The 27,760-nt window shown below is 36.0% G+C and overlaps 1 protein-coding gene across 1 annotated transcript in view; it reads left to right on the top strand.

Moving 5' to 3' along the window:
• Window positions 1-27,760, top strand: part of CEP112 (centrosomal protein 112) — a 589,318-nt gene that overhangs the window by 272,018 nt on the left and 289,540 nt on the right. The gene's annotated exons all lie outside the window — the stretch shown is intronic.

Genomic DNA, 27,760 nt, shown 5'->3' with positions numbered 1-27,760 from the left:
AGTACAATTATTCTTATATTTTCTTTTCTTGATCTGTTTTCTAAATGTCATTTTTCTTATAAGCCGTTTCATATTCTGTTCTATTTTCTCATTCTTTATAATCTGTTTTGTTATTTCTTAGTCTCTCATAGCTTCACTGACTTCTCCTTGCCCAATTCTATTTTTTAAAGCATTATTTTCATCTTCGAGTACCTCTTTTTCTAGTTTGTTAACTTTTCTTTTCATATACTTCTTGTTTTTCTTTAATTTCTATTTTAGTTATTCTTCAATTTTTCTCATTTGATTTTGGAATTCTTTTTTGAGTTGTCTCTCTGGGCCAGGAGTCACTCTGGGATAAAAGCTTTTTTTTTTTTTTTTTTTTTTTTTAAACTAAAGTGTCCTCCTCTGAAGATGAATCTTGATCTTCCTTATTCTCAAAATATGTTTCAATGATGGGGTTCTTTCTTCTTTGCCAATTCATTTTTTAAAATAAGAGATATTAGTGTAATCACCTTAAATTGTGAGGTGGGGGAGATGGTGCTTCAAACTTCCTCTCCTGAAAGTGCCCATAGCCACCAACATGCCTGCCCCACTGCTTCTGTATTCACTTGGTGCTGGTTCCTTCTCACTTAGGGCTACTTCTCAGCAACACAGCTGGGCCTGGCATTCCCCATTAGCTGAGATTTGCTTAGTCTTCTCTTACTCAAACCCCAACTCCACAAACAGTCTGGGAGGTGAGAGTTTCTCTGGTTCCTGCTGAGACTTCACCACACCCAGCTAGCCTGAAGGATCCCTATTTGAAGTTTCAGCAGAGCTAGCCCAGAGGTATTTGCACTTCAGACAGGTTAATCTCCAGTCCAGGATCTTCAGATCTTGTCTGGTTATATCAGAGGGTCCCCAGTTCTGCCCCAAGTCTTCTCAATTTTCCTGGAATTTATGTTCATCCTGAGGTGCAAATTTGTTCTATTTGTGGAGGAAATTGGGAGAACTTGAAATTTACCAAGCTACTCTGACATCTTCCCAGAATTCTTCGTTCTACATACAGTCTTTTAAAGCAGTTGCTGCTAAGGCTTGTGTAATTCTGATTGTGACTTCACCATATGTAGTGTGCTTTCTAGAGCCCCCACACTGGGGTGATTAAAATAACCTGCTTTCTAGAGCCCCCAGGTTGGGGTAACAAAACATACCATTGCTTTCTTTTTTTTTTTAAGTTCATACCTGATTTCCTTTAGTTTTTTCTTTTTTGTAATTATAACTTTTTAATTGACAGAACCCATGTCTGGATAATTTTTTACAACATCATCACTTGCACTCACTTCTGTTCTGACTTTTCCCCTCCTTCCCCTTTCCCCCAGATGGCAAGCAGTCCTATACATGTTAAATAATCACAGTATATCCTAGATACAATACATGTGTGCAGAACTGGACAGTTCTTTTGTTGCATAGGAAGAATTGGATTCAGAAGGTAAAAATAACCCAGGAAGAAAAACAAAAATGCAAACAGTTTACACTCATTTCCAGTGTTCTTTCTTTGGGTATAGCAGCTTCTGTCGATCATTGATCAATTGAAACTGAGTTAGATCTTCTCTTTGTCGAAGAAATCCACTTCCATCAGAATACATCCTAATACAGTGTCGTTGTTGAAGTATATAATGATCTCCTGGTTCTGCTCATTTCACTTAGCATCAGTTCATATAAATCTCTCCAAGCCTCTCTGTATTCATGCTGCTGGTCATTTCTTACAGAACAATAATGTTCCATAACATTCATATACCACAATTTACCATTCTCCAATTGATGGGCCTCCATTCATTTTCCAGTTTCTAGTCACTACAAAGAGGTTTGTCACAAACATTTTGGCACATGCAGGTCCCTTTCCCTTCTTTAGTATCTCTTTGGGATATAAGCCCAGTAGTAACACTGCTGGATCAAAGGGTGTGCACAGTTTGATAACTTTTTGGGTCTAATTCCAGATTGCTCTTCAGAATGGTTGAATTCGTTCACAACTCCACCAACAATGCATCAGTGTCCCAGTTTTCTCACATCCCCTCCAACATTCATCATTATTTTTTCCTGTCATCTTAGCCAATCTGACAGGTGTGTAGTATCCCATTGCTTTCTAAACCCCCATACTGAGGTGCCAAAATATGCCATCTGGACTAGCTCTCTGGAGGATCTCAGGACCAGCCCGAGTTCTTGATTTTAGTGGAAGAGTGATGAAGGCAGGAGATTCAAGAGGATGGTCAAAGATGGAGTCCGTTTATTTCAAGTTCTTTTAGCCTTTAAATACCTTAGTATGATTACATCTCTACAGCACACTGAGCAGGTGCCACTGTAGAACCATTACATCACCATATCATACTATGCAAGTGCTAACTATAAGTACTCTGCTATTGATATGTAAATGCCTCGTAAATATCCCTTGCTTCAAGTAGAACACAGGTTGTCATGTCCTCCCTGACTTCTCAGGGAGGAGGAGAACACCAAAGGAAGATGGTCAGAGTCTCTCTGACTTCTCAGGAAGGCTGAGAACCCTCAGGAGAGATGGGGAACCAAACCAGACATTGTCAGCAGGTTGCCTCTGGGCTGAGGTGTCTTATACCTTACCCAGAGCTCTCCCACTATCTGCGGCCCCTACATTTCCCTTTTTCTTTTGTTTTAGTTAAAACAAGTATACATAAATCCATCACCATGGGAGGTATTACACAAACAAATAGTAACATAATACAGGTTAGTAATGATGTAACAAACAACATGAATCAATATGAGAGGAATCACGCACACAAGTAGTGATATAACAAACAATATGAATCAATATAGTGTTCTAAAAGATTTCCATTAGTCCTAGAAGGAAGTGTAGATATCAATTCACAACCAAACATACATCTACTTCAGCAGCCAAGAGATAGTATAAGGCCGATGTATTGTTCGTCACTTCACATTTAAGGGAACCCAGTGATTCCTGTGGGTTTTGAAGTACTGCAGCAGTCTCATTAACAATTTTTGATGTTCATGAGTCAATTACCATGCACATAGTATTAACTATGGTGCTCTTTCAGTGGCACATGTAGTCCGAGGTGGAACCACCTGATGTTTCTTGGGTCTTTTCTTTCATTTCAAGGATCTTTTCTTTTTCTAGCTCTCTTATGGATAAGGTAAATACAGCTCATTGGCACCCATCTGATTCCTTCTCTATAGAGATACAAGCAAAAACCCTCTCCCCCAAGCAGTTAACCTATCTGGTCCATTCCATTCACCACTTTTCTGGATCTCTCCTCATCATATGGTAATTATGTAAAGATAGTGGAACTGCTCGCACTGGACATACCTTCCGGCAGGTTATGAAACCTGTCTGCCAGAGCCAGTGCATCTTCATCAAAAATCAAAAAATTAATAAAGGGCTAAGTTTAAAAGTTCTCTAGGGTTACCCATGCCTCCCCCTTTCTTTTGTTTTTGCAGAGCATCTTGATGTTCTGTTTCTCTTCTCTACTATTGTACATCCTTGAGGATTAAAAGTCATGCTAGAGGTGTGTAAAATCTGATACTGTTCACAAAAGTGTGCAAAATGATTAGAAGTATATGAAGGTCCATTATCTGTTTTTATTGCTTGTGGCACACCCATAACTGCAAAAGCTTGTATAAGGAATTCTGTGACCACTTGGGCTGTCTCTTTTGCTGCTGGTATTGCAAAAATAAATCCTGAAAAGGTGTCTACTACAACATAAATAAAAGACAGGCTGCCAAAAAATTTATAATGGGTCACATCCATCTGCCAAATTTCATTGGGTCTCAAACCATGAGTGTTCTTCCCTGGAGGGTTCTTCCCTAGGAGCACGGAAACATGGAAAGGAAGGCAAGCTGTACAGGCTTTTACTATGCTCCTAGCTCCCTCTTTTGTTATCCCAAATTGCAAACGTAAATACTAGAGCAGCCTGATGATATTTAGAATGAGATTCTTGGGCTGCCTGAAATAAAGTATTGGCTGACATGGTTAGAAGGCGATGTGCCTTTGAATTTCCATAAAAAATAGGACCTGGAAGTCCACTATATGCAAGATATAATACTTACCTGGATGTTTTCTCACTTGCTCTTAGTTCCTCAAAGAGATGATATGTAATGGGCTGAGGCTTGAGTTGATGCACTGAGGTCCCAAGCACATGAGGCTAAATAGTAATTGGACCATACTCTATTAATATATAAGCTTGGAGAAAGAATGGCCCCCGCCTACTCTTTGTGCAAGTCCTGATGTGTTGTATAGGAAATGACGATTCTAGTGGGTGGAAGCAGGGGAGTGAAAAAGGAAGGGGAGGAGAGCTCAGCCTTCACTTGCTCTGCTAGCTGGCTTCTTGTCGCAGCTGCCCATATTGCTATCGCAATCCTTCTTGCCCATATTGCTATTGCAATCTTTTTTCACCTCTTCACTTGAATAAAGACTGAAGATTTTTCCCTTAACCTGAGTTCCTGACTCCGGCTGATTTTAAATACGCGATCATTACAATGATATATATTAAAAGCTACAAATTTTATTTGGGCTGTGGCAATTCTTTGTACCACACCTACTAAATAGGCTGAATCAGATATTATATTTACATCTCCTGGATAATAAGTAAGAGCTAGAATAATTGCATATTGAACAATTCATTGTGTTGAGTGGACTGAAAAGGAAATTCTGACTGTTCTCTTTATAGTTAAGTCTAGAGAGTATACAGCACAATGTTATGTTTGGATGCATCTGTAAAGATAGTTGGTCCTTTAAGAGGAACCTTAGAAACCTTTTCTTCAAAAATCCATTGCCAATTATGTAATAGCTGGGTTATCTTTAAAGGAAACCTGTGTGTAAAATTTGGAGCTGTGGCCAATAAAATTTGCCACTCTGGGATAGTTTCACAGCATTTCTGCTTTTTTATACTTACCCTATTTTTATTATGCTTATCCTATTTATTTATTTTTTTTTTATACTTATCCTATTTCCTGGTCACGGGGACTTCTCAGTGAACTCAGCCAATTGCATCAATCAAACTGATTTGTGCCCTGCTTTGCAAGGCCCTGCGTTTCTAGGGCCCCACCTTTAGGTGCCAAAATGTAGTATGCTTTCTAGAGCACCCAAGTTGGGGTGCCAAAATATACCATCTAGACTCACTCTGTGGAGCATCTTGGGACCGGCCTTGTTCTTAGTGGAGGAATGAAGAAGGCAGGAGACTCACAAGATTGGTCAGAGATGGAGTCCATTTATTTCAAGTCTTCTCAGCCCTTAAATACCTTAGTACAATTGCATCTCTACAGCACTCTGAATATGTGCCAACTATAGAACCATTACATCACTATTTCACACTGTGCAAGTGCTAACTATAAGCACCCTACTATTAATATGTAAATGCCTTTCTTTACTATGAGTATCTCTTGCTTCAAGTAGAATGCAGGTAGTCACACCATCCTTGATTTCTCAGGAAAGCTGAGAACTCTTAGGAGAGATGGGAAGCCAAATCAGACATTTTCAGCAGGTTCCCTCTGGGCTGAAGGATCTTACACCTTACCCAGAGCTCCCCCACTATCTGCGGCCCTCTACAACTGTATTTGAATTTTTTTTCTTGTTGCTCATAATATTTTTGCCTTTACCTGAGAGTTATAGAATTTGGCTATGATATTCTATTAGTTTTTCCTTGTAGGATCTCTTCCAGATGGTAATTGATGTTTTGTTTTGTTTTGTTTTGTTTTCCTATTTCTACTTTTCTTTTCTATTCTAACACTTTGGGGGGCAGTTTTTAAAAGGTATTTCTTGCATCAAGATTAATTTTTTTTCACTGTAGCTTTCAGGTAGTCCAGTTGTTCTTATGTTTTTTTGATCTGTTTGCAGATCAGTTTTTTTTTTTTCTCATATTCTCTTCTATTTTTTATTTATTTATGTTTTATTTATTATTTATTTATGTATTATATATACATATATAATACATATATATTCCTTGGTTTCTTTTCACTGGCTTTTCCTTCCCCAATTCTAGTTTTCAATGAATCATATTCTTCTAAAGATTCTGGATTTCCTTTTCTAGTAGGTTGGCTTTCTTTTCTTAATCTTCTTGTTTTTCTAGGATTGTTCTTTTTTATTATTATTATTATTTCCTCAATCTTTTTCATTTGATTTTTAAAGTCTTTTTTTAAAAATTCTTGTATGAATTCTTTTAGGTCAGGTAGTCATTTGATGTTAATATTTTGGAGTAGGAGAGATTTTTCTTCAGTACTATCCTCTGATGATGAACCTTGTCTTCTCTATTCCCTTAGTAATTTTCTACAGTCAGATTATATTTTGTTGCTTTTTGCTTACCTTCTTTAGCCTTTTCCCTTTCTTTTGAATTTGCTCTCTGCTCCCAGGGTGGAATTGACACTCTCTCAGTCTTCTCAAGCTAGTGGCTACAGGCCCCCAACTGTTTACCTGGTGCTGGACTGTTGCTCTGAGGCCCTCATGTCTGGTGCTACACTGAGGGGATAGGGTGGAAGGTAGCTGTTGTTTCTGGATGCCAAAGCAGGATGGGGAGGGGTTGGTGGCTTACCTGATGCTGAGTCAGGGTCGTAGTGCTAGTATCTGAGGTGTGCTGTGGCCAGTGAGGTGTTTCCTAAGGGATATACTAAAGCAAGTCACAGACTGGCTGTTGGCAGCTGCTTGTTTGCTTAGGCACCTGTGAGTTGGCAGCCCAGCTACACTGAAGTATGTCATGATCTACCCATTGGCGATTATCTGTTTGGCAGAAGCTATGCTGAAGTACTTGGTGATTTTTAGAGCTGAAATCAGCCTGTTCCTCTGGCTATTTGGAGGTCTTGTTTTTGTCATTTTCCTGTTCTGTGGCACTGGGGGTCAGTTCTATTACTGTTTTTCTGAGATGGACTTGCTGTTAGCTTGCTCAAACACTTGCTGTCTTAGATAGCTCTCCCTTTTTATCTAAGTGAGATTTATTTGTATATCTTTTAAGTTTCTCAGATTTCAAAGATTATCTTACCCCATCTTTGCTGTTTCAGCTGTTCCAGAATTTGGGGATGTGTGTGTCTGTGTGTGTGTGTGTGTGTGTGTGTGTGTGTGTGTGTGTGTGTGTTTGGTTGGAGGTGAAAAGAGTTATAGTGATTTACTGTTTATCCTGCCATCTTCTTCCAGAGTTTTTGATATGTTTATAAGTTTTGTTGATCTGGATTTTTTTTCCCTTCCTTTTTGTTCTAATATAAGGATAAGGCTTTCTGGAATGGTTTATATGCTGGTGAGTGTAAAAATAGCATAGCCTAAAAAACAGTTTGATTCAAATTCCTATATACTTTTCTACTACATAAGATATTATCAGAACATTTATTGATTTGGAATATCTGGAGCAGACCAACCAATTTGTTTTGAATGAGGTAGGGGAAAAAAGACAAGTTACAGCACAGAGCAGTTCATTATATAGAATTCAGTTTTCACATTCTATACCTATGATGGCATTAGATTTTCATTTCTGCACTTATTTGTGTGTGAATTGTTATAACTTCTTAAGATTACTTTCCATGGGATTCAGACATTTTAGTTATAGTCCTTTATATTTTCTGAAAGAATAAGGAACCCTTTTTGGGTATCTGATTTGTCTTGGCATGTATTTTGGTTGCAGGAATGAGCCAGGGAATACAAAGCAGGTTTGTAAGATTACAGAATGCCTTAGCTTTTGATGATACTTGGTCTTAGATAGGTTTTGCTTTTGTTAATTTGGCATGTGTCATGAATGTTTGCATTAGTCTTTTTTCTCATCTTTTGAGTAAGAGATTATTTACTCATAATTATATAGTATCTTGAAAGGAAAAATAATTTTCTGAATCAGAACATTCATGTATTTTCTGCTTTTTTGTTGGAATCTAATTTCTCTTGGTCAGAAACAGTTTGTTCCCTATATTGAAAAAAAGAAACTATCTTCTGTACTTCTCAAATCTAATAGTGTTGGGAAATCTTCTGCCACTCTCCTTTGTCTAACCGTACCTGCCTTGAAGTGGGCTTAAGTCTGGAGCTATTCTTCATACAAGTAGTATAGCCAAGTCTAACCAATAGGTATTTGAGGAAAGGGTTTTGGTCATTGATGGACCTCTTAAAGGGAATAGTGCTTGTATTGTAAGAAGAGGTTGTAAGCTACTTTTTGCAAGGAGTAGTGGTGGTAGAATATGGAATGAGGAAGCAGGGGAATTCCAATGATGCTATTGCCATGCTAAAATTAACTATAGTGCTAATTAAAATTGTTGCTTTTATGTCATATCAACATGATTATTAAGCAATAACCTGGAGTAGGGTTTAATGGAAGGAATGTGTTTAAGACATTTTCTAAGGAGCAGAATATTACTGAAGCACTGAGATTTGCCACAACATTTGGTTGTCAGACACATCATACTCACTTTTAAAAATGAACTTATTTCTTTTTAAAGTGATTTTCTTTAGAATTTGGATTTTGTTATAGATAGAAATATGTATCAACTGTGCAAAAATATCATTGTAAAGTAAAAAAAAAATTTAAAAATTTCATTCAACCCTGGTTGAATGAAAACACAAATGGCCCTAGATTGAATTGAGCCACCTACCTGCATTTTTTAATTGTAGGGAACATTTCCTTATTTTTATTATTTTTTGCTTCATATTTTATTGCTTTTTTTATTTCATGGTTAACTGTTATTTTGTATTCATACACTATGAAACAAAGACACCGAATTAAAGTGATACTATATATAATTTAATAAGATATATATTATATGTATATGATATTATGTATGACAGTTTTCATCATTACAACTTGGCTTTATCATAATAAAAAGGCTTTTTTTTAAGTTATCTAAATAGAGGTGAATATTTTCTGTAAGCTGTGTTGTAATATTTTTATATTTTTATTCTGTTGGAAGTTTTAAACAGGAATCTGCCTTGGAGTTACAGATGCACCACATTGTGCTGGGTCTAAAGCTAGGGTAGATAGGCCAAACCACATCCATATATATGCAAGAGAAAGCTTCCTAATTCTTTCTTGTTAGCAAATTTACTTCATATTCTTAAAGATTGTGAGCATAGTTATACAGCAAATCAAATTCTCATGATAGACCTTTTTAGAGAGGTAAATAGTAGCAGAATCATTAGTATAAACTCCTTTCCTGTGTATTAGAAGAGTTATTTCCAAATGTTTTTATGCACTGTGTTTTAGCTGTTTCTTTTTTGAATGTTTAACTAGGGCTGCTATTTTCTCCTAGGTAACTATTTCCCTTTTAACAATGGTGGCACCTCACGGTAATATACATTCAATTAAAGAATATTTTAAAATCTTAGTTTGGTTTGACATGATTTGGTGCACAAATCAATTATTTAGGCATATATTATTCCATGTACATGAAAGGCATAAAAGTTTAGTGAATCACATCTCTAACTACCATATGTGAATTGTGATATTACTAGTGACTAGATTAAGAGAACAAAAGCTAGCCATGTGCAGTAATTCAAGATTTTGCCAGGTTCACAAAATTACCATGATTTTTGAAGGTTTCAGAATTTTGGACTTCCTGGTAAAGTGTCCTTGTTCTTATCTGGCTCTAAAAATAATTTGGAAAAACTATTCATTTGACCAAGTATAAAAATGTCTGCTATGCAGTTATAATCATATGTCATTAATCAGAAAATACTGCAGAAACTCTGACAAATTAAAAACACAAGGATGTATCTGCAAAGGTTTTTTTTAAGTCATTAAAAAGCTGCTTCACCTCTCAGGCAAACTCTTTAATGGCAACTTCTTGCTCAGTGTACTGACATCTTCAAAGGCTTTGACATCTGTCGGCCTTTGAACTACCATTAAAAAATATTATCCCATTTCCATTCTTTTATGCCCATTTTTTTAATTATAGCCCTTCTTTCAAGTTGGGGACATGGTTAGCTTAAATGATGCTGTCCTTTCGTTTTCAGCCACCCAGCTGTGGTTTGAATAAATTGATGTAGAATCAAAGGCGGGACTTTAAAGGAAAAAGGTTTGATGGACTTGGACTCCGAACCAGATGAGGTTTTATGATGAAAAGTGTTTAATCCCAGCACAGGCATTGCTTCTATCAGTTGAACAGTACAAAGCAATTCATATATATAGGTTCACGAGAAATGATTTATTTTTTTTTTTAAACAGCACAGATCTCTTCAGGACTTGCAAATGTGGCATTAGCTAATATTCAGAGAACTGATTTCCTTTCATCCACCAGAAGCTTATGATTAGAGTACAGTTCTCGAATTGGAAATGAGAGCTGCAACACAGATTTAAAGCTGTGCTGTCTGATTTGTATTCAGTATACATGTCACTGCGGGACAAGCTAGTCTAGGCCAAACTGGTTCAGAGAAAGGAAAGAAAGCCACTATTTATCTTCTTAGATTTTGAGCAAAAGCATTGCCAGCTAATTAACACAATAATCACCTGACTATGTTGTTCAGGTATTTGGTGGATTGATCTCTCCCATAATTGAGCTAATAAAATTTAATAATATATTTAAATTTTATTAGATGGCATTTTTCTTTCAGTTTTCCACATTGAAAGGTATTAGAACATGAAATAACATAGTAATAACCACCAAATACATATTAGATTGCTGTGGAATGGGTTTTTAGACTAAGGCAATATAATTTTAAATAATTTATAAGGTTGTTGCTTTAAAATAATTATCCCTTCTTAATAATTTTGCTCATAGGAAGTTATTTATGTGAAAGTAATATTCAATATGTATTTTTCTTAATAATAAATTTATATTAAATAGAGCTTTTGAGCAGCTAAGAATAGGTTGTCTTTTATACTGCTAGAGGGAAAACCCAGAGATCACACATCCATTGGAGTATAGAAGTCATATAAAATTATAGATTTCAAAAACAGAAACTTGTATATATTTATTTCATCATAAAATGATTTTAAAATATTTTTCTTTCTTTTTGTAATCTGAGAAATTAATAATAAAGTAAGCACTTAGAGCATTTATTTGTAATGATCTTGTACCTCTTTATGCCATTATTGAATTAAAATTTTGCTTATTATTTTTAAGAGTAATGCTTGGGAAATGCCAAAAATCTGTTTAAAGTTAGAGCAGATTTCGTAGAGAAGAGAAGCAATAGCATAAATATGTTTGGATACTAAAAGAATAGCTCCATTTAAAATTCTACCTAAATGGATTTGTTTTTCTCCTGCACCATCTCCTTATATCCCAGGATGTTTCATTCTTTTATTTTTATTTCCTTCTTTTTTCCTTGCTCCTATAAAAGCATAAACATTTTTAGAATGTATGAAAATATTCAGCATTTATTTCCTGTCTTTAGCTAATAATTATATTTTGCTTATTTCCTTGAGTACATTCTAAAGATGAATGCCAGAATTACAATTTATTGAAAGAATTGCTTATATCTTTCACTATATTTCAGTATCATAATTGTTTTGAATAGTAGCACCACATTAATCCCTGTTTCTTATATTTTATTGTATGAAGTATTTTTATTTTTCCTCGTTTTGCATATATTTTTCTTTTTGAAATGTATGTTCATTTATTTTATTTTTCTTTAGTTATCCCACATTGTTTTGAATTCTAATCTTGTTAGACTAAGAACTTAACAAATTCCTAAAAATTAGTTTCAATTGCAAACTTAATTGGGATGCCCAGCATTTTATCATCCAAATTGTTAATGAAAATATAACATGGAGACTTTTTTTTTTAACATGGAAACTTTTAAAAGGCCAGACGCAGAGTTAATTCTCTTGAACATCTTAGTTATGTTGTCTAAAAATGCCAGCCTAAAGACTAAATGATAATCACTCTGCAAGTACTATTGTCTTCACCTGCTCTTTAGTGGTTTCCTTTCTCCCTGTCTTAATTTGGAGCTTTTTAGTAGTTTATGTTTCTTAATCCTAATACCTTTCCTCCAATGTTACTTTATGTTATCCTGTGTATGTCTCATTTGTACATAATTGTTTGCATGTTGTCAACCCCATTAGATTGTGAACTACTTGAGGTCAGGAATTGTTTTTGTCTTTATTGTATCCCCATCCTTTAGAACTCTGCTTGACACATAATAAACACTTTGTTAATTTGTTAGAGCTAAGTAGGTGATAAGATATTCCTATCAATTTAGCCCACCATTTAATAGCAAATTCTTTTTGAATAAGTAATGACCACTTCAGAGAAATGAAAAGTAATCCATGAACAAAACTTCAATAACTGGAATCAAATTTCTTGAAGCAAATTTCAAGTTATTAACAATTAATCTAGACAGTCTCTTGTTCTCTCAGTGTTTGGCTGTATGGGACATATTCTTATTTGGTCTGTGAGATTCTCAAATCCTATGCCAACTGGTATTCCAACTCCCATGTACCAGAAGGAATGGGCCCAGTTCATAGGTTGATAGAAGATAAATGATTTCATAGTTTTCCCCTTATAAAAAGAAAAAAAAATCTTATCTCTGATGTAAGCTGGTAATGTTTCATTAGCTTCATCAGTACTCTTAAGCTTTTAAAGCAATGATGAGTAAGAAGAGGAGGCATTATTTCTTCTGTTTCTGATTCTATGCTTTAGAATCTTTGTGAACACAATTGTTTGAGGATGTGAAGGGGAAAGGGAAAATTGAGAGAAGAATGAATCTGCATTATCAGTGACTGATATTGTAATTTTATTCACTGTATAAGGAATGAAATACTTCTTCTTGTGGCCTTTGGCCATGAATGCCTGTGAGAAATTTATCTGTGTGTTCATAGAAGTTGTAGCAAATAACACACTGGAGAAAATAAGAGATGTCATTAAATTTTTGTAGATGCTGAATTTCCTAATTCTTAATTTCTAAATTTTGAAACACCATATAGGAATAGTAAACAAGTTAACACTCAATAAAGGGTTTTGATCAGTAATTCATATATTGTGGGACTTAAAAAAAGTTATCATGCTCTCTCAAAGTCAGATGGAGTTTTCATATCAGTTTCATGATCACTGGCTCTTGGGCTTAGCTTTACAACCACTCTATCCTTTGAATTTATTGTTTTTTTTTTTTTTTATTTGTTTGTTTTTGCTGAGGCAATTGGGGTTAAGTGACTTGCCCAGAGTCACACAGCTGAGAAGTGGTAAGTGTCCGAAATCAGATTAGAACTTGAGTCCTCTGACTTCAGGACTGGTGCTGTATTTACCGCTGCCCTTATCCTTTCAATTTATCTAAATCTGTTAACTATTATCTAAACTGCTAACTATTATCTGCTAAGTCTCCTAACTATTTACAAAGGCAAAGGAACTATTAAATTCTTTGAGAGCAGGGGTTATTTCTAAACATCTCTTTCAATCCTAATGAAGTACTTTGTACATATTGTAGGTATTTAGTAATTGTTTATTGAGTTTGCTAGAATTGTATTAGTTAACTGAGTTTAGGAATATGTTGACGACTAATGTTGTTTCTCTTTATCATCTTGTTTGCTTTAAACAGAAGAATTATTTATTTATTTATTTAATGAGGCCATTGCCCAGGATCACACACAGCTAGTGAATTTCATTAATTCTTTGAGTTTTTCAAATTTTTTTTTCTGGAGTTAGAATTTAATTTGTCAAGAGTTTATTTCAAATTAACCTTTTCCTTTTCCTTTATGTAACTCATTCATGGTAAAAAACATTTTTAAGTATTCAGATCACATGGTAGCAGAAAGGAAGAAAGGGATCTTTTAATGAGGATTCATTTAATTTACTTAAAAAACTAGCATGTAAGGAGGGAAACAGATTTATTTATAAAAGTTCACTTTATTTAGAGTAATACATTATTTAGTTAATTTATTGTAGTGTATTTTTATGGTATGTTTAGCAAGTTGGAGGGGAGGGAGCAATGGCTTTTTTCCACTTAAGTCATATGAGTTTAAATTTGATTACTCCACCAAAAATAACTTAGAATAGATATCTTAGCATTTTTCATTGTAAAATAATTTGCTGGCATTTTTAACAATACAGAGAGCTCTGGACAGTTAAGAGTTTTTCTTTTTTTTGTTTCAATTTTGCCTTTTCTGTTTTCCAGAAGACACATTCATAACCTGAATAACTGGTCTTCATCTAGTGACTTTTTACAAGTGATAGATATTATAGGTTGCCAAAAGCATTTCCAGATTCTATTAATATAATCATATAATATTTATTGTTGTTTTTATACTGCATGTTTTATGTGTATAGTTTTCCTAATATTAAAACATTCTTGTATTCCTCATATAACTCTAATCTGATCATAGTCCAGAATCTTTGTGATCTATCAGACAGTGTCAACAAGCATTTATTAAATGCTTACTGTGTGCCAGATACTGTGCTGAGCTCTTAAGATGCAATGAAATACAAATAAGATGGTCTCTGCTTCAAAGAACTCACATTCTATTGGGGAAGACATCATATACATAACTTTGTTCATGAAAAATATACAATATAATGGAAGGTAATTTCAAAAAAATGACACTAATAGTATGGTGACTAGGAAAATTTTGTAATAGAAGGTTTAATTTGAACTGTGCTTTGAAGGAAAATAGAAAAATCAGTCGATTGAGATAAGGAGGGAGAACATTCCAGGCATGGAAGACAGCCAGTAAAAAAATAGAGCTGGGAAAAGTGAGAAAGCATGGAATATAGTAGATTTTCTCCTTTTTTATATTTTCCTAAGCAGTTTGCATGACAGTAGAATTAATTATTTTTTGAATGTTTGATAAAATTCACTTTTGAATTTATCTCCTTCTGGGTTTAATTTTCTTTGGGAATTTGTTTATAACTTGATCAGTTTCTTTTTCTTTGATTTCCAAATTGTCTTCTTCTTGTCATTATTATTATTATATATATATTTGGCTGAAGCAGTTGAGGTTAGTGACTTGGCAAGTGACTTGCCTAGTCACACAGTTAGGATGTATTAAGTATCTGAGGTCAAATTTGAATTCAGGACCAGGGCTGGTGCTCTATCCACTGTGTCACTTAACTTCCCCCTTGTTGTCATTATTTTTAATGGAATTGTCTATCTTTTCTGTACTTTGTTCATTGATATGGCAATGCTTTAGGATTATGTAATTTAGTTTCCAGTAGATTTTTCTTACACTTCCTCCATTAACCCTTTATTTCACATAATTTATTGCATCATAGTCAATAAAAGATTTATTTAATTTCTACTTTTTGTGAGCTTTTATATGCCCTCATATATACTTTTTATAAATATAACAAACACAGCTGAGCATATGTATACTCTTTTTTTTTCCATTCAATAATCACCAAAGAGCTAGCATATCTAACTTTCTAAAATTCTGTTCTAGTATTTAAGTTCCTTTTTTTTGGGGGGGGGGGGAGGTTGTTAGCTTTCTCAAACTCTGAGAATGAAGTCCCTCATAATTATGGTTTTTGCTTCCTGCAACTCATTTAGCTTTTCCCTTTAAGAATTTATATCCTGTACTAAAGAAAGGAAAGGGACCTGTATGTGCCAAAATGTTTGTGGCAGCCCTGTTTGTAGTGGCTAGAAGCTGGAAAATGAAAGGAAGCCCATCAATTGGAGAATGGTTGAGTAAATTGTGGTATATGAATGTTATGGAATATTATTGTTCTGTAAGGAATGACCAGCAGGATGAATACAGAGAGGACTGGTGAGACTTACATGAACTGATGCTAAGTGAAACGAGCAGAACCAGGAGATCATTATATACCTCAACAACGATACTATTTGAGGATATATTCTGATGGAAGTGGATCTCTTCGATAAAGAGAGTTAATTCAGATCAAAGATGGACAGAAGCAGCTACACCCAAAGAAAGAACACTGGGAAATGAATATAAACTGCTTGCATTTTTGTTTTTCTTCCCGGGTTATTTCTACCTTCTGAATTCAATTCTCCCTGTGCAACAAGAAAACTGTTCAGTTCTGCACATATATATTGTATCTAGGATATACTGTAACCTATTCAACATGTAAAGGACTGCTTGCCATCTAGGGGAGGGGGTGGAGGGAGGGAGGGGAAAAATTGGAACAGAAGTGAATGCAAGGGATAATGCTGTAAAAAAAAAAAAAAAATTACCCTGGCATGGGTTCTATCAATAAAAAGTTATTTTAAAAAAAAGAATTTATATCCTGTACCATTCATATTAAAATTAATGTATTATCTATGGTACCTTTCAGAAATAATATAATTTCCCTGTTATCTCTTTTAACTAAGTCTATTTTAGTTGTTGATTTATATGAAATCATGATTGCTACCCCTATTTTTTTAAATTTCAGCTGAAGCATAATAGATTTTACTTCAACTCCTTATTTTAATCCTGTGTGAATCTTTATATTTCAAATATATTTCTTGTAACAACATATTTTTGGATTCTACTTTATAATCCATTCAGGGACTCCATTAGGAAAGTGTTTTATGTGTAAATTCATCCCCTTCAGATTCTGAATTATTAATTATATACTCCTCTCTATTCTATCCATTTTATTTTCTCTCTCTTTTTTTTTTTTACCCTACCCCATCTTTATTACTGTCTGTCTTTGTTTTTCTTCTTAATACTTTCTCTTCCTCCTCTTCCTCTTCCTCCTCTTTCTCCTGTGTTGTGTAATGTTTTTAATCCATTACTTGGACTCAAACATAGTTGGCATGATCATCAAATCTGTGTATGACTCAGAGCTGGAGGTCATAATATTTTCTGCATAAGGCAGGGAATTTCCAGAACAGGACAACCCAGATAGTGAAAAGTTTTGAGTTCTTGTATGGAAATCATTTAAAAGAAATTGAGATGTTTAGCCTACTAAAGAGAAAACTGCTATTTTCAAATATTTGAAGAATGTATTGTTATGTAGAATGGGTGGGCTAGACTTGTTCTTTTTGGCTACAGAGGTCAGAACCAGGAGCAAAATATAGAACTTGCAAGAGGAAAAATTTATAGGATTGATTCAGAAAAAAAAAAAAAACATCCCTAACAATGAAAACTGTCCCCCCCAAAATGGAATGTAGTAGTGGATTCCCTCTAAGTAAAGGTCTTAAAATAGAACATGGATGACTATGATCTTATTATAGTGATTCCGTTCATGTATTTGGCTGCTGAGCTCCCTTTCAGTTTCTTTGATTCCATGACTTTAGAACAACCATACCACACTTATCCGGATGCAACTTCACTGTAATCCTTAAATCAACCAGTTTTCCTCATGATTACATTCTACTATGCCATCATTTTGCTTTCATATGTCTGTAAAATCAAAACTATGGTTTTTCTAGTAGTAATATATGACTATGAGAATTTGACTATAAGAAAAGCTTAGTTCCTCAGAATTGGTGGTTTTGAATTGTGATGCTAGAGAATACTTTTGAGAATCCTTTGGACAGCAAGATCAAATCAGTCAGTACTTAAAGAAATTAATTCAGACTATACTTTGGAAGGACAAATGCTAAAACTGAAGTTTAAATTCTTTAGTCATATAATGAGAAGATGAGACTCATTGGAAAAGACTTCAGTATTGGAAAATATTGAAGGCAAAAAAAAATTACTGGTAAAACTGGAAAATGGTATGTCAGAAACTCAGCATAGATTTACATCTATGTACTAAGGTCAAAATGGAGTACATGATTTGGGTATAAAAGATGATGCCATACACAGATTAGGAGAGCAAAGGATAATTTACATGTCAGATCTTTGGAGAAGGAAGGGATTTGTGTTGGAATCCTTACTAACTGCTAACTAATTAGAGTTGATCTAATCTTACAAGAAGATGTCTTGGGCAGAACCTGAAACAAGGTACTAAGTAGAACTAATTAATACAAGGCTTGTGTTCACACCTTTACTCATTGGAGTTCAATGAGTTCACACCTCCCTTGAAGCTCTTTGGGAGCATAAATAGAGCTTCAATGGGCCAGTCGAGGAGTTCTTCAGAGGAAGACGCTACAAGTTGAGATTTCACCGGAATGACATGAAGACTGGAGCTGGGGAGGCTGAAGAAAGCAGAGGCAGAGGCTGAAGGACCAGACCCTTGGATTTAAAGACATTTGGAGAGAGCTCTTGGAACCAAGCAGAGAGATAGGCCTCTAAGCTAACCGGGCTATATTGGAGATAATAAAAGATCTGAACTTTTATCACCTGGCTGCGTTTTGAGAAGAAAAAGCTCACCACAGATTTGTACCAAAAAAGAACTAGAAAACATTATGGAAGGCAAAATGTACAACTTTGATTACATTAAATTTAAAAAGTTTGCACAAAAAATCCCAACAGAAACAAGGGAAATCCAAAACTGGGAAAAAAAAATCTTTACAGCCAATGTTTCTGATAAAGGTCTCATTTCTAAAATGTATAAATAATCGTGTCAAATTTATAAGAATACAAGCCATTGCCCAATTGATAAATGGTCAAAAGATATGAACAGACAATTTTCAGAGGAAGAAATTAAAACCATCTATAGTCATATAAAAATGTTCCAAATCTCTATTGACTAGAGAAATGCAAATCAAAATAACTATCTTAGATCTCTCAGATTGGCTAAGATGACAGAAAAGATAATGATAAATGTTGGAGGGGATGTGGGAAAACTGGGACATAATACATTGTTGATGGAGTTGTGAAATGATCCAGCCATTCTGGAGAGCAATTTGGAACTATGCCCAAAGAACTACAAAACTGTGCAAACCCTTTGACTTAGTAGTGCCATTACTGGATCTGTATCCTGAGGAAATCATAAAGGAGGGGAAAGGACCCACACGTGTAAAAATGTTTGTAGTAGCTCTTTTTGTGGTAACAAAGAATTGGAAAAAAAGAGTAGATTTGGGGAATGGCTGAACAAAATTGTGGTATATGAAGATAATGGAATATTATTGTTCTATAAAAAATGATGAACAAGCTGATTTTAGAAAGGTCTGGAAAGATTTACACAAACTGAGGTTGAATAAAACAAGCAGAACCAGGAATACATTGTATTCAATGGCAGCAAGAACATGTAATGATCATCTCTGAAAGACTTGGCTCTTCTCAGTGGTTCAGTGATCCAAAGCAATCCCAATAGGGACAGAAAATGCCTTTCTGCTTGCAGAAAAAGAACTATAGAGATTGAATGTAAATCAACACATGCTATGTTCACTTCTTTTTTTCTATTTTTTTTCCCATGATTTTTCCCTTTTGCTCTAATTTTTCTCTCCCAATATGATTCATAAAGGAATGTATATTAAAAATAAATTTTTAAAAAGGATGCTCTTAAATTGAGTAATGTATAAACAAGACATGTTACATGAATTGAATAAAATACTATTGTTTCCTTTTATAAACTGATTCAGAGATCAGAATTAGAACACTTTATATGTAAGAGCAATGCTGTAAAACTAATATATCTTGAAAAACCTTAGTAACTCCGGTCAGCACAATGAATGATTGCCATTCTAAAAGATTCATGATGAAACATGTTGTCTACCTTCAGGTAGATAAATGGTGGAGTTAGAATAAAATTGAAATATATTTTGTTGTACTCTTTATTTTCTTTTCCTTTTTGAGTGGTTGGGGTGGGGAGTGGTAGTATAAGGAAAGACAAGGGTGTCATAGACATTTGTGTTGTATGAATACATATTTGTAAAAGGTTTTGTGTTTTTTTCCTTGGTTTCTCAATGGGCAGAATAGGGGAAGGAAGAGAATTTGAAATTTAAAGTAAAAAAAACCGATATTTCCAAGGGTTTTTGAGTTACTCTCTCAACTACATTGGATAAAGCCAGTTCAACTTCTCTCAAGGTCTCTTGAGCTTCTTTTGTAAGCCGGCGTGGTGAATTTAAAGCAGTGTCTCCCCTTAAAATGTCATATAGGGGTTGCAATTGATTGGTAGTTAAACCTAATACTGGACGCATCCATTGGATATCTCCTATTAATTTTTGGAAATCATTTAAGGTGTTCAACCTCTCTGTTCTTAAAGACAGTTTTTGTAGTGTAAGTGCCTTAGGATATATTTCATATCCTAAATATTGAAAAGGAGCATGCCTTTGAATTTTTGAAGGACCAACCATTTTTACAGACGCAGCCAAACAAAATATTTGTGCTGTATACTCTCATGATCTAACCGTAAAAAGAGTAGTCAGAACTCCTTTTCAGTCCACTCAGCAGAATGAATTATATGCGATCATGCTAGCTCTCACTTATTACCCAGGCGACATAAATATAATATCTGATTCAGCCTATTCAGTAGGTGTGGTACAAAGAATTGCCACAGCCCAAATAAAATTTGCAGCTTCTAATATATATCAGCTCTTTAAGGAACTTCAAGAGCAAGTGAGAAAGCATCCAGGAAAGATTTATATCCTGCATGTCCATTCACATAGTGGACTTCCAGGTCCTATTTTTGATGGAAATTCAAAGGCAGATAGCCTTTTAACTATGTTGGCCAGTACGCCTTTATTTCAAGAGGCCCAGGAATCCCATTCTAAATACCATCAGGCTGCTCGAGCTTTGCGTTTACAGTTTGGGATTACAAAAGAAGAAGCTAGGAGCATAGTGAAAAGCTGTACAGCTTGCCTTCCCTTCCAAGCTCCTACACTGCCTCCAGGGAAGAATCCTCGTGGTTTGAGACCCAATGAAATCTGGCAAATGGATGTGACTCATTATAAATCTTTTGGTCGTCTGTCTTTTATCCACGTTGTGGTAGACACCTTTTCAGGATTCACTTTTGCCATGCCAGCAGCAAAAGAGACAGCCGAGTGGTCACTGAATTCCTCATTCAAGCATTCGCAATTATGGGTGTGCCACAAGAAATAAAAACAGATAATGGACCGGCATATACCTCCAAACATTTTGAACACTTTTGTGCACAGTATAAGATTTTACACACTACTGGCATACCCTTCAATCCTCAAGGTCAAGCAATAGTAGAAAGAAGAAACAGAGACATTAAGACACTCCTCCAAAAACAAAAGAAAGGGGGAGCCACGGGTAACCCTAGAGAACTTCTAAATTTAGTTCTCTATACCATTAATTTTTTAATCTTTGATAAAGATGCACTGGCTCCAGCAGACAGGTTTTATAACCCACCAGAAGAGCAGTGTCCAGTGCGAGCAGCTCCACTATCCTTAGATAATCACCAGGTGATGTGGAGAGACCCAGAAAGTGGTGAATGGAAGGGACCAGATAGGCTAACTGCTTGGGGGAGAGGATTTGCTTGCATCTCTACAGGTGGAGAAGGAATCAGATGGGTGCCTACGAGCCACATTCGCCTTGTCCATCGCAGAAAGATGGAGCAGACCCTTGAAACAAAGGAGAAGACCCAAGAAATATCGGGTGGTTCTGTTGCTGATTGTGCTCACAAGAATTATTAGATTCCTGGCACATGAACTAATGGACAATGGAATCCTATTGGACTGTTTCTAGGACTTATGGACATGTGTAAATTTTCAGATTGATTCTTGTTATTTGTTACATTACTACTAGCCTGTGTTATATTGTTATATTGTTATATTACATGTAAATTATGTATAATGCCTCCCATATTGATGGATTTATGTATACCATGTATATCTGTTACAAAGTTCTGGCCCATATTGATGGATTTATGTGTACCCCCTCAGAAACCCCCTATGTTTTAAAACAAAAGAAAGGGGGAGATGTTGGAATCCTTACTAACTGCTAAGTAATTAGAGTTGATCTAATCTTACAAGAAGTTGTTTTGGCCAGAACCTGAAACAAGGTACTAAGTAGAACTAATCAAGACAAGGCTTGTGTTCCCACCTTTACTCATTGGAGTCCACAAGTATGCTAGCTTCACAAAGTACACTTTCTAACTTCAAGGGAGTCCACACCTTAAAGCTCTTTGGGCCAGAGAGCACTATGGGAGAAAACCCATAATCGCATTCTCTCAGAAGGTTCACATATAAGGCGAGACAGCCATTCCAGAATACACTTTTTCCTCTTGGCTGGCTGATTGCGCTGGACTCGAGAGGAACGACTCTGGTGCAGAGAACACTTTTGACGGATTCCAGGGGAGCTACGCCAGAAGCCCTCTCTCCGCGGCAAGTTGGTGGCTGGACGCCAGAAGCCCTCTCTCCGCGGCAAGTTGGTGGCTGGGCTCCCCAGAGGGAGATAAGAGAGACCTTCCATCTCTGTCTTGGTTGGAGGCAGAAGAAAGCAGAGGCAGAGGCTGAAGGACAGAACCTTTGGATTTGGAGACATCCGAAGGGCTCCAAGCCTCTAAATCGGCTGTGCTCTGAGAAGAACAAACTCCAACATTTGAACTCTTAACAAGCAACTAATATCTATATATCTTGAACAACATTCTTCTCTACAACCCATTAGACAAATGTTCATTCTCCTTTTATTTTACTATTTCTACTGAGGTAAAATCCATTGCCTCCAGAGTCATTTCATTTCTGAATAGCTGTGACTGTTAGGAAGTTTTGCCTCACAGAGATCCTAAAATTTTCTTTCTGCTTTTATTGCCCATTGCTCTTAATCTATTTGACCTGAGAAGGCACAAATAAATCTAATCCATTTCTTGTGTGACAGTTATCCAAATATTTGAAGATTGTTGTCTTCTCCAAGCTAAACTTATTTCAATTAAACTTAATATGGCAAGATGTCAAGATACTTCACTATCCTGGCTGCCCTCCAATGAAAGCTTATCAATAGTCTTTCTAAAACTTAGTACTCAGTACTGAACATAATACTCTGAATATGATTTGCTTGGCCAAGTGTACAACTAGGCTATTGCCTTACTAGTACTTAAAACTGCATCTCTCTTAAGGCATCTTAAGATTGTATTACCTTTCTAGTTTAAAATTATTTAAATAAATTGACCAAACTACCCATTGTAATGTGTAGACTAGTTCCCTGGAGGCCTCATGATCAGCCAGAGTCAGGGTAGGCATAAGTCTTTGGTCTTTAGGGGGAGAAGTGAAGGAAACAGACAAAACTGCTAGGAGTTTTGCCAAGGATCTTTCCTTGATTCTCAAGTCCAGAATCTCCACCTTTCTCCTCCTTGCCCTGTCACCAAGTGAAATCTGGCCTCTGTCACCTCACCCTCTAATCCTTGCCTACCATTATCTTTACACCAAACACTGAGCCAGCATCAGTGGTGAGAAGGGCCATTTATCCAAACATTCTAATAGAGTCATTGGCTTATTTTGAATAGGTAATTAGCCTTAAGTGCTCAGCTGTCAGATTCAAGTGCACCTATTCAAAGTTTCAGGGCTTTACATCTCCCACTTTCTTTTGTTTTAGAACACAGGTGGTCACAACCATCCCTGATTTTTCAGGGAGGTGCCAACCCCCAAAAGAAGGTGATCATGTACCCCCTCCACCCCCCATCCGCTCTGACTTCTCAGGAAAGGAGGTGAAAACACCAAAAAGAGGTGATCACATCCCTCCCCTGACTTTTCAGGAAGATAGGTGAAATACACCAAAGGGACGTGGGGAGTCAAGCCAGATGTTGTTAGGGGTTTCTGAGCTAATAACAGGTATACACAAACCCAAGCGTGGGAGGTATTACACAAGTACATAACAATGAAGCACAAGCTAGCAGTGATGACTCTCCCCACAGCCAGTGTAGCCTCAATGTGGTATGACAAACATGAATTTTACTTGCAAATAGTGATATAACAATATGAATCAACATGGTATTGTAAAAGATTTCCAGAAGTCCCAGGAGGGGCATATGTAAATAACAATTGCACATAAGCCTCCTTAAGGAACCGAGAGATAGTCCAAAACCAATCTATTGTCCATTACTTCACGTGTCAGGGAATCCAATGATCCCTGCAAGTTTTTAAAGTCCTGCAACAATCTTATCATTTCTCCGGGATTCCAATAATTCCTACAGACTTTGAAGTCTTGCAATAGTCTTATCATGTCTCAGAGAATCCAATGATTCCTGAGGGTTTTAAAGTCCTGGATCAGTCTCATTAATTTTTGATGTCCATGAGTCAATTGCCATAACTGTTCCTTCAGTGGTGGGCACAGTCAACAATGGAACCACCCACTTGGGTCTTCTCCTTCGTTTCAAGTGTCTACTCCATCTCTCTCTGATGGACAAGGCGAATACAGCTCATTGGCCCCATCTTAATTCCTTCTCCATCTGTAGAGATATAAGCAAACCCTCTCCCCCAAGCAGTTAACCTATCTGGTCCCTTCCATTCACCACTTTCTGGATCTCTCCACATTACCTGGCAATTATCTAAATATAAAGCAGACATAGCTGCTTGCACTGGACACTGCCCTTCTGATGGGTTATAAAACCTGTCTGCTGGAGCCAGTGCATCTTTGGCAGTGTAATCAAGAAGTTACTAGTATAAAGAACTAAATTTAGAATTTCTCTAGGGTTACCTGTGGCTCCCCCTTTCTTTTCTTTTTGAAGGAGTATCTTAATGTCTCTGTTTCTCATCTCTATGATTGCCTGTCCTTGAGGATTAAAGAGTATCCCAGTGGTGTGTAAAATCTTATACTGTGCACAAAAGTGTGCAAAATGTTTAGAAGTATATGCAGGTCCATTATCTATTTTTATTGCTTGTGGCATATCCATAATTGCAAATGCTTGTATAAGGAATTCAGTGACCACTTGGGCTGTCTCTTTTGCTGCTGGTATTGTAAAAGTGAATCTTGAAAAGGTGTTTACCACAATATGGATAAAAGACAGATGACCAAAAGTTTTTTAATGGGTCACATCCATTTCCCAAATTTCATTGGGTCTCAAACCAAAAAGGTTCTTCCCTGGAGGGAGCATAGGAGCATGGAAAGGAAGGCAAGCTGTACAAACTTTTACTATGCTTCTAGCTTCCTCTTTTATTATCCCAAATTGCAAACATAAAGCTTGAGCAGCCTGATGATATTTAGAATGAGATTCTTGGGCTTGCTGAAATAAAGGAGTACTGGCCAGCATTGTTAGAAGGCTATCTGCCTTTGAATTATCATCAAAAATAGGACCTGGAAGTCCACTATGGGAGTGGACATGCAAGATATAAATCTTACCTGGAAGCTTTCTTATTTGCTCTTGAAGTTCCTTAAAGTGTTGATATATATTAGAAGCTATAAATTTTATTTGGGCTGTGGCAATTCTTTACACCACATCTACTGAATAGGCCAAATCAGATATTATATTATCTCTTGGATAATAAGTAAGAGCTAGAATGATTGCATACAATTCATTCTGCTGAGTGGGATGAAAAGGAGTTCTGATTACTCTCTTTATAGTTAAGTCATGAGAGTATACAGCACAAATGTTATGTTTGGATACATCTGTAAAGATAGTTGGTCCTTAAAAGGAACTTTAGAAACCTTTTCTTTAAGAATCCATTGCTAATTATGTCATAGCTGGGTTATCTTTAATGGAGACCCATGTGTAAAATTTGGATCTGTGGCCAATAAAATTTGCCACTCTGGGATGGTTTCACAGAATACATTAATTTGTGCATTATTATAAAAGGTGTATATCTTGTCAGGTCTTATCCCAGATAATTATACTGCTTGCTTAATGGCCTTTAATAAAATTCTAGCCACAAGCACTGGGTAAGGATTAAAGCTTTGGTCTGGTTGTGCCGTTCACCCACTGTATCACACTGTCTCCTTGATGAAGAATTGCTGTGGATGCCTCTTTTGTAGCAAAAACTGATAATTCCAAGGATTTTTGAGTGACTCTTTCAACCACATTGGATAAAGCCAGTTCAACTTCTCACAAAGCCTCTTGAGCTTCTTTTGTGAGCTGGCATGGTGAGTTTAAAGCACTGTCTCCCCTTAAAATGTCATATTAAAATGTTGCAATTGAGAGGTAATCAAGCCTAACACTGGACATATCCATTGGATATCTCCTATCAGTTTCTGAAAGTCATTTAAGGTGTATAGCTTCTCTGTTCTTAAGGAAAATTTTTGTACTGTAAGCACCTTAGGCTGTCCTTCATATACTAAATATTGAAAAGGAGCATGTCTTTGAATTTTTTCTGGAGCTATATGCAATTCCTTAATATTTCTATGGTCTTTTGTAGACATGCTTCTAACATTTGTTCCTCAGGTGCACATCCCAATATATCATCCATGTAATGTAATAACATTATTTTTGGAAATATTTTTCTTACTGAAGTAAGAGCAACAGCAATATACATTTGACACATAGTAAGGCTGTTTTTCATTCCCTGTGGCAAAACTGTCCATTCATATCTTTTATAAGCTAAGTTAATGCTGGGCACTGAAAAAGCAAATCTTTTCATATCCTCCTTATCTAGAGGGATAGAATAGAAACAATCTTTAATGTCTATCACCCAAAGAGGCCATTCTCTAGGCAATTGAGTAGGAGATGGAAGCCCAGGCTGAAGAGTTCTCATAGTTTCCCATCTGTTCATTTACTTTTCTTAAGTCGTCAACATCCTCCATTTTCCAGATTTCTTTCTTACAACAAATACAGGGGAATTCTAAGGACTTAGAGAAGGTTGTAAGTGTCCTTGGGCAAGTTGCTCCTGTACTATATCTAATTAGGCCTGAATTTTATCACTAGCTAAGAGCCACTGTTCTATCCACACTGGTGTATCAGTTCTCCATTGATTAGGAACAGGTGAAAGTGCTGGCAGGCCTTCAACAGCAGCTCTGCCTAAAAAACTGAAGTACTCATTTATAATCCTAATTGTTGTAAAATGTCTCTTCCCCACAGATTGATGGGGATTTTTTTTTTTAATATAAATTTTTTTATTTAATAATTACATTATATTTACACTCATTTCTGTTCCGATTTTTTTTTTCCCCTCCCTCCACCCCCTCCCCTAGATGGCAAGCAGTCCTTTATATGTTGGATATGTTGCAGTATATCCTAGATACAATATATGTTTGCAGAACCGAACAGTTCTCTTGTTGCGTAGGGAGAATTGGATTCAGAAGGTATAAATAATCCGGAAGAAAAACAAAAATGCAGATAGTTCACATTCGTTTCCCAGTGTTCTTTCTTTGGGTGTAGCTGCTTTTGTCCGTCATTTATCAATTGAAACTCAGGTCTCTTTGTCAAAGAAATCCACTTCCATCAAAATATGTCCTCATACAATATCGTTGTCGAAGTGTATAATGATCTCCTGGTTCTGCTCATTTCACTTAGCATCAGTTCATGTAGGTCTCTCCAAGCCTCTCTGTATTCATCCTGCTGGTCATTTCTTACAGAACAATAATATTCCATAACATTCATATACCACAATTTACCCAGCCATTCTCCAATTAATGGGCATCCATTCATTTTCCAGTTTCTAGCCACTACAAACAGGGCTGCTACAAACATTTTGGCACATACAGGTCCCTTTCCCTTCTTTAGTATTTCTTTGGGATATAAGCCCAATAGAAACACTGCTGGATCAAAGGATATGCACGTTTTGATAATTTTTTGGGCATAATTCCAGATTGCTCTCCAGAATGGTTGGATTCGTTCACAACTCCACCAACAATGCATTAGTGTCCCAGTTTTCCCGCATCCCCTCCAACATTCATCATTATTTTTTCCTGTCATCTTAGCCAATCTGACAGGTGTGTAGTGGTATCTCAGAGTTGTCTTAATTTGCATTTCTCTGATCAATAATGATTTGGAACACTCTTTCATATGAGTGGTAATAGTTTCAATCTCATCCTCTGAAAATTGTCTGTTCATATCCTTTGACCATTTATCAATTGGAGAATAGCTTGATTTCTTATAAATTTGAGTCAGTTCTCTATATATTTTGGAAATGAGGCCTTTATCAGAACCTTTAACTGTGAAAATGTTTTCCCAGTTTGTTGCTTCCCTTCTAATCTTGTTTGCATTAGTTTTATTTGTACAAAGGCTTTTTAATTTGATGTAATCGAAATTTTCTATTCTGTGATCAGTA

The sequence above is a fragment of the Antechinus flavipes genome, chromosome 4, assembly GCF_016432865.1.
Source record: "Antechinus flavipes isolate AdamAnt ecotype Samford, QLD, Australia chromosome 4, AdamAnt_v2, whole genome shotgun sequence".
In the NCBI taxonomy this organism is placed as follows: Eukaryota; Metazoa; Chordata; class Mammalia; order Dasyuromorphia; family Dasyuridae; genus Antechinus; species Antechinus flavipes.
This window is presented reverse-complemented; position numbering and strand designations above follow the sequence as displayed.